The sequence below is a fragment of the Sapajus apella genome, unplaced genomic scaffold, assembly GCF_009761245.1.
Source record: "Sapajus apella isolate SASKATOON/1434 unplaced genomic scaffold, GSC_monkey_1.0 scaffold10, whole genome shotgun sequence".
NCBI lineage: Eukaryota > Metazoa > Chordata > Mammalia > Primates > Cebidae > Sapajus > Sapajus apella.
The window spans coordinates 3,318,498-3,325,054 of record NW_022436950.1 but is presented as its reverse complement, the minus strand read 5'-3'; the positions used below and the strand labels follow the sequence as shown (position 1 = coordinate 3,325,054).

The 6,557-nt window shown below is 45.5% G+C and overlaps 1 non-coding gene across 1 annotated transcript; it reads right to left on the bottom strand.

Annotated features, from left to right (window-relative positions):
• Nucleotides 1-2,786: 2,786 nt before the first annotated feature.
• Nucleotides 2,787-2,889, bottom strand: LOC116552039. The gene has a single exon (XR_004269165.1). It is a non-coding gene; the product is annotated as a U6 spliceosomal RNA (small nuclear RNA).
• Nucleotides 2,890-6,557: the final 3,668 nt, after the last annotated feature.

Genomic DNA, 6,557 nt, shown 5'->3' with positions numbered 1-6,557 from the left:
CCTGTGTTAGAGGTTGCAATGGGAAGAGGAAGGGAGGAGCGCTCAGGGAAAATCTGGGCATCCCTCCTATATAACGGGATCCGTGGTCTGGAATGCCACCCTGACCAGACGGCAACCTTTAATTACCTGCCCATCTTCTCACATCTTGGCTTGTTTCACTGCTAATCAGATGGAAATCTTATTTGGGGTCATAAATAATAATCCTACGAAAACATATATGGCAGTTAGGGATATTAAAAACAATCACTGATTTGCATAGCAAAGCCTGTTCCCAACAGCCACACGCTGAATCCGTGGGCTCTGAAAGTGGCCCACAGCATCTGTGAAAGCTCATAGGGTTGGCAATTCCAGAATCACGTCTAAGGACCTTCCCTGCATTAAGTTTGCAAATCAGTCACAACATTGCTTTATGCTGGTGCAGTTATCTGAGTAAGCTAATAATGCCTTGCATACATTTAGTTTCCTTCCACTAAGGAGCTGAGAGCGGTTCTCATGATTACAAACTTGGCAGTAAAATAGCCTACTAGACTTCACATTCCTGCGTTCTTGACAAGAGTGAGCCATTTCTTCAATTTACACAACCTCTTCGGAATCCTTCTGAAAAATGACCAGGTTTTATCTACGATGTCAAACCAGCAAGAAGGTAGAACACAGCCCATGCTCAAGCTGCCTGATTAATGCGCCGCGCATTGTTTGGCCTGACCTGTTAATTTCTTCAAACACTGTCATGAATGCCACCCTCTGCAATGAAACACACTGTCATTCTTCCCACAAACACATTTGCTTCCTGAGCAACGATTTTTGGTTTTAAGAACTGTTGACAGTGGCTGTTTGGCAGAGACAGAAGTGGGAGCAGTTTTGGAAAAGTAGAACTAGAAGAATCATCAGTCTGAGGAGGGTCTCTCACCTGACAGCCCTTTCCTGTTTTCTGTGATCAAAAAGGGAGTTCTGGGGACAGGTGAGAGCTGATGTGATGAGTTCTGTTGAGAAGGAAGAAAGCACATCTTAATCAGAGACTAGAGCCTAAGGAGAAAAAATAGAGGGCCTGAAGGTTAGCTGAAAAGAGAAAGGAGAGCAGAAGCTTGCGAAAGACACCGGAGAAGTTTTGCGGCCTCCTTAGCCTTGGTTGCTGGGTGCTGCTGCAGGAACACACGCAGAACCACAGCACCCTGACATCCGCCCAGTGTTGCAGCTTCTCTCCCTCCCTCCTTACCTCCCCCAGCTCCTACTCATGCAGCCTTTGTCCAGGAAAACTGCGGGGCAGGACCGTGTTCCAGTTCCGGTTTTGGTACCAGATACCTGTGTGATCTCAGCATGCTGGGCTTTCGGATCCCCACTGAACAATGACCATACTGGACCAAGTGACCGCTCCATCTCTGTCCGGCAGGCCTGCTCTATGAGAAGGCACGATTTGCTTTCCGGTGCCAGCAGCCCAACAGCCCCTGTTCTGAGTGTCAGGAAAGTCTCCAAGATGGGTGTCCTGGTGTCCTGGTGATTTGCTGTTTTCTAAAGCACACAGACAGCTTCCATCCATTGATTCAGCCAGTGGATCCTTCTCTGCAGACTCTGCTGCCTAATACAAAGGAAATAAGTAGCAGCACAAAGGAAACAAGAAGGAGTTATTCTCAAAGGGCTGAGAATCTGGTTGGAGAGGTCAGACAGATTCACAGGTGGGCAACAAAAGCCAATACGGGCACACGGGCTCACGCCGGTAATCCCAGCCCTTTGGGAGGCCGAGGTGGGTGGATCATTTGAGGTCAGGAGTTCAAGACCAGCCTTGCCAAAACAGTGAAACTCCGTCTCCACTAAAAATACAAACATTAGTGGGCGGTAGTTGTACGCACCTGTAGTCCCAGGTACTCAGGGGGCTGAGGCAGGAGAATCGCTTGAGTCTGTGAGCCAAGATCACACCACCGCACTCCAGCCTGTGCAACAGAGTGAGACCCTGTCTCAATAAATAAATAAATAGCTGATAAGAGAACTAAATAAAAGATAACGCAGTGCAGTAGTAATGAGCCTTGGGTTCTTTTTTTCCCAACTGTATTTTTTTATTCTTACAGATCCAGGGGGTAGGAATGTAGTTCTGTTACATGTCTATATCGCACAGAGGTGACATCTAGGATTTTAATATACCCATTGCCTAAATAATGAACACTGGACCCAAGAGATAATTTTTTAGCCCTTACTGAGTTCCCACCTTCCCCACCTTCTGGAGTCTCCACGGATTCCTCTGCATGTGGACCCACTGTGCAGCTCCTACTTCTAAGTGAGAATGTACAATATTTGACTTTCTGTTTCTGAGTTATTTCACTTAGGAAAATGGCCTCCACTTCTATCCATGTTGCTGCAAAACACATGATTCCATTCTCTTTATGGCTGAAGATACCCCACATATTCTTTTTCTTTTTTCTTGTTTTGAGATGGAGCCTCAGTCTGTCACCCAGGCTAGAATGCAGTGGTGCGATCTCAGCTCACCACAACCTCTGTCCACCTCTGGGTTCACGCGATTCTTTTGCTTAAACCTCCCAAGTAGCTGAGACTACAGGCGTGTACCACCATGCCCGGCTAATTTTCTTTGTATTTTTTGACGGGGTTTCGCCATGTTGGCCAGGCTGATCTCAAACTCCTCACCTCAGGTGATCCATCCACCTCGGCCTCCCAAAGCGCTGGGATTGCAGGTATGAGCCACCGTGTCCGACCCCACATATTCTTTATCCACTCCTCCATTGATGACACTTGGGTTGATTTTCTGACATTGCTATTGCGAACAATGTCAGAATAAACATAAAAATATGGAATGCTTCATGAACGTGTACGTTCTCCTGTGCAGGGGCCATGCTCAGCTTCTCTGCATTGTTTCCAACCTTAGTGTATGTGCTGCTCAGGCATACGCCAGGACCCCTGGGTTCTATGTGAACTAACTCCTTTTGCCTCTTAGGCCTCAATCTTCTTGCCTACTAAATGGGGTGTCAGACTACATGATCTCCAAGATCCCTTTATGGAATACATAATAATTAACTTCGGGAGGTGAATAAAAAGTGTGTGTAGAGGTGGGTGGGCCACTCAGTGTGTGACAAAGACTGGGCTCTGCAGTGTGGGTCGTAGTCGGAGATGTTCACAGGGCAGTGCCAGGGAGGCCACTAGAGGCCATTGCCAGCACAGAACATGGAAATCTCAGATGCCCAAGGTCGCCAGAAACAGAACATGTCTACCAGAGGGCCCAGAGGGTGGAGAGAAAGTACTAGGCTGGAGGCACCCGCGCCTTCCCAAGGAGGACTCTAATGTTTCCACTTTGTCCCACTGACACTGGGGAGCCTGGAAGGATTCCGAGCGTGGCATGCAGGATGAAAGTGGCATTGCCATGGGGGTCTGACTGTTCCTAATGAGAATGGTCTTCCCCTGGCCATCACCATGGGGGCTCCTGGTGCCACTGGCATTGCAGCATCTCCAGGGATTTTCCCATAATGGAAGGAACTAAACAGGTAAAGAAGATTGAGGCAATAGGTGGGAACCTCAAGGAACCTGAACCTACTGGATTTTTCTACCAGGGCGACTTCTACCTTAATTTGCCATCTTCAGCAGCATAGAGGTTTTGAGCTGTTCTTGATGCCTAGGAGTGTCATAACACACTGGGGCACCTGGAAAAATCAAGTCAGCGTCCTTGAGAAACCTCTACAGAAAAATCAAACAACACTCACACCCAAAACAACTACCACAAACCAGAACACCTTCCTTTTTGCCCACAGGGACAAGAAAGAGGGGATTTTCTTGTAGTCAGACCCTTGATTTACCAACTGCCTAAATTGAAGTCATTCTCAGAAATAAAGGTGCAAACTAAATTGCAAAGGGGAGGCAAGTCTTTAACCCCAAGCATTGTTTTGGGAAAGACGGATCTCTTTGCCTAACTGGAGGGTAATAAACATTTCTTCCACAGCTGTTGAAACGTTTATACCCTTCACCATTAAGACAAGAAGACTCTCAAACACTGCATGTTCTCACTCATAGGCGGGTGTTGAACAATGAGAACACATGGACACAGGGAGGGGAGCATCACACACTGGGATCTGTCGGGGGAAACAGGGGAGGGACAGCGGGAGGTGGGGAATTGGGGAGAGATAGCATGGGGAGAAATGCCAGATATGGGTGATGGGGAGGAAGGCAGCAAATCACACAGCAATGTGTGTACCTATGCAACAATCTTGTATGTTCTTCACATGCACCCCCAAATCTAAAATGCAATAAAAAATAAATAAAAAATAAAAATAAAAAAAGAAAGACAAGGAGACTCTGACAAAGAAAGTGATCTCCATGTTAACAGGAGGACTGGATAATGTCATATGGACTTTGGAATTACTAACCTTCCATGGAAAGAGAATGGCATTCTCTAAAAATTAAACATTATTCTAAGTCTAGGACATGCTTCTTTCAAGCATACTGGCTAAGATGATTTAGGAAGTTCGAAACGCAAACATTAGCTCAATAGATACAAAATAACTTAGACTTATCCTTTCAATTTTTCTGACAAGGGAAGTTAAGGTGAAATGTCTAATTAATTCTCACAAGAAAGCAGGAATGCAGGGGGAGAATTCCATGATACAGGCCTTCGATCATTGTAACCCAGGACAGATGAGCCTTCCCTCTGCACTGACCCGTGCTGTTTCCCACACTGAGCGGTGGCAGCCTCTGCTTACTCATCAGAAGCTGCCTGGGTTTCCAAGCTTACTCCAAAAACTTCTAGAGATTTGGGAAAATGCAACCACCTCTGCTAACAAACTAGCCCCTGGGACCCCCTGGGTCTCCGGCATTTCTGGCCCAGGTCACCACAGGCCAGGCGTTAGGACTAGGATGCAATGAGTCCAGTAGGCAGATTCAGCAGCAGAGCTTCTGGGCACCTACCTTATGCCAAGCCACGAGCTCCACAGAGCTGAGCCTTGTCCTCTTGTTGTCACTTCTAGTCCCTAATAGGGGCTCAGCAAACATTGTTTGAATGAGTCACCAGAAGAAAGACTGAATGCATGCATTAGAGTTGGAAGTGAGAGAGAGGGAGGGGGAATCATAGTAATGTAAGGATGATTTAGAAGAAGTGCCTGCCTTCAAGGAGCTTATAATCTGATGGTAAGAATAACAAACAATTATAATATAAGGTAGTATAATAAATTAACTGCCTAAAATATAGGAACAATGATAGGGATGATCTCATTATCCTTTAGCTCATACATTGCTTTATTCTAAATCTTTGGACATGGTTGTAAGACGGTATTTGAGCCAAGTCTTGCACTGTGGATAGGAATTCTCACAAGCTGGCATGTGCTGCCTTCCTTTAGCCCTAGCCAGTGGCAGACATTAGTAATTGATTTCTCCATGATAACTGATTACTGCAAGTCATGGAAGGAGACAGTATGTCTGAAAAGTGCTGTTCAATGTCTGACGCAAAGCTGGTGACTACTTTTTTTCATTTTTCCTCTTCTTCCTTTCCCGGAAAACCAAATAAGGGTCCCAATGACATTTGGCCATGGATGTTCCCACTGCTGGAATTGCTGTCGATATTACACATTTAGCGGATAAAAACCCAGTTCTAAATGGCATCACTAATTGATCATGGCTCGCTTTCCAACTGAGCTTTACAATTCTTCTCAACACGGGACCCTGAACCTACATCCTCAGGCCTATGAGGTGCAAATATATTATTTATTGTCCTATACTGTTTAGATTATGAGCAGCCATTCCAGGACCCGGGGTTCAGAATAAGAGGGACTCCAGAGGAATGTACAGTCACTGGTAGCTCAGGGGCTTTGATGCAGTCCCACGTATAGGGTGTTCCCCCTCCTCGGGGTCTGGCCATCACCATGTCTGCCCAAACCCAGAGCCATCTTCCTCCATCCCTCCTACAGGTCAGGAAGAAAACTGGGTCCTCATCCATAAACACATAACATTGACAGCAATTCCCACAGTGGGAACATCTGTGGCAAAATGTCATTGGGACCCTTATTAGGTTTTCTGGGAAGGGAAGAAGAGGAAAAACACAAAGAACTTGAATTAATCATTAGCTTTGCATCAGGCATTGAACAGGCACTTTCAGACATGGTATCTCCTTCCATGCCTTGCAGGTCTGAGAGACTTATGATGTGAATTCTATCGTATCCTTATATATTACGGATTTTTAGCCACCGGTGTCATTGACAATGCCAGTAACTAAACCAACCTGTTTGACCACAACAAATTTGGCTATTTCTGACTTTTTTTTTTAATAGACTTGTGCTGCTACTGTTAACTGCTCAAGGTATTCTAATAGGCACTTAGACCATACCGGTGATTATTGCAATTTGCTACTCAGTCCCTAAACAGCAAGCAGATATCAAGTGGTCTCTAACATGATTTGAATACCACTGAATTCTTTTCTCCTCTTTTGATTCTCCACTATAATCTCATATGCGGAGCCAATAGCAATCTTTTGAAGTTTATAACTTTCTTAACTTCAAAGTTTTCTCGATGCCTACGCAACAGGAGATTTTCAAGGTGGAAACGCTAAATCAGTATACCATGCACAGCACAAATAA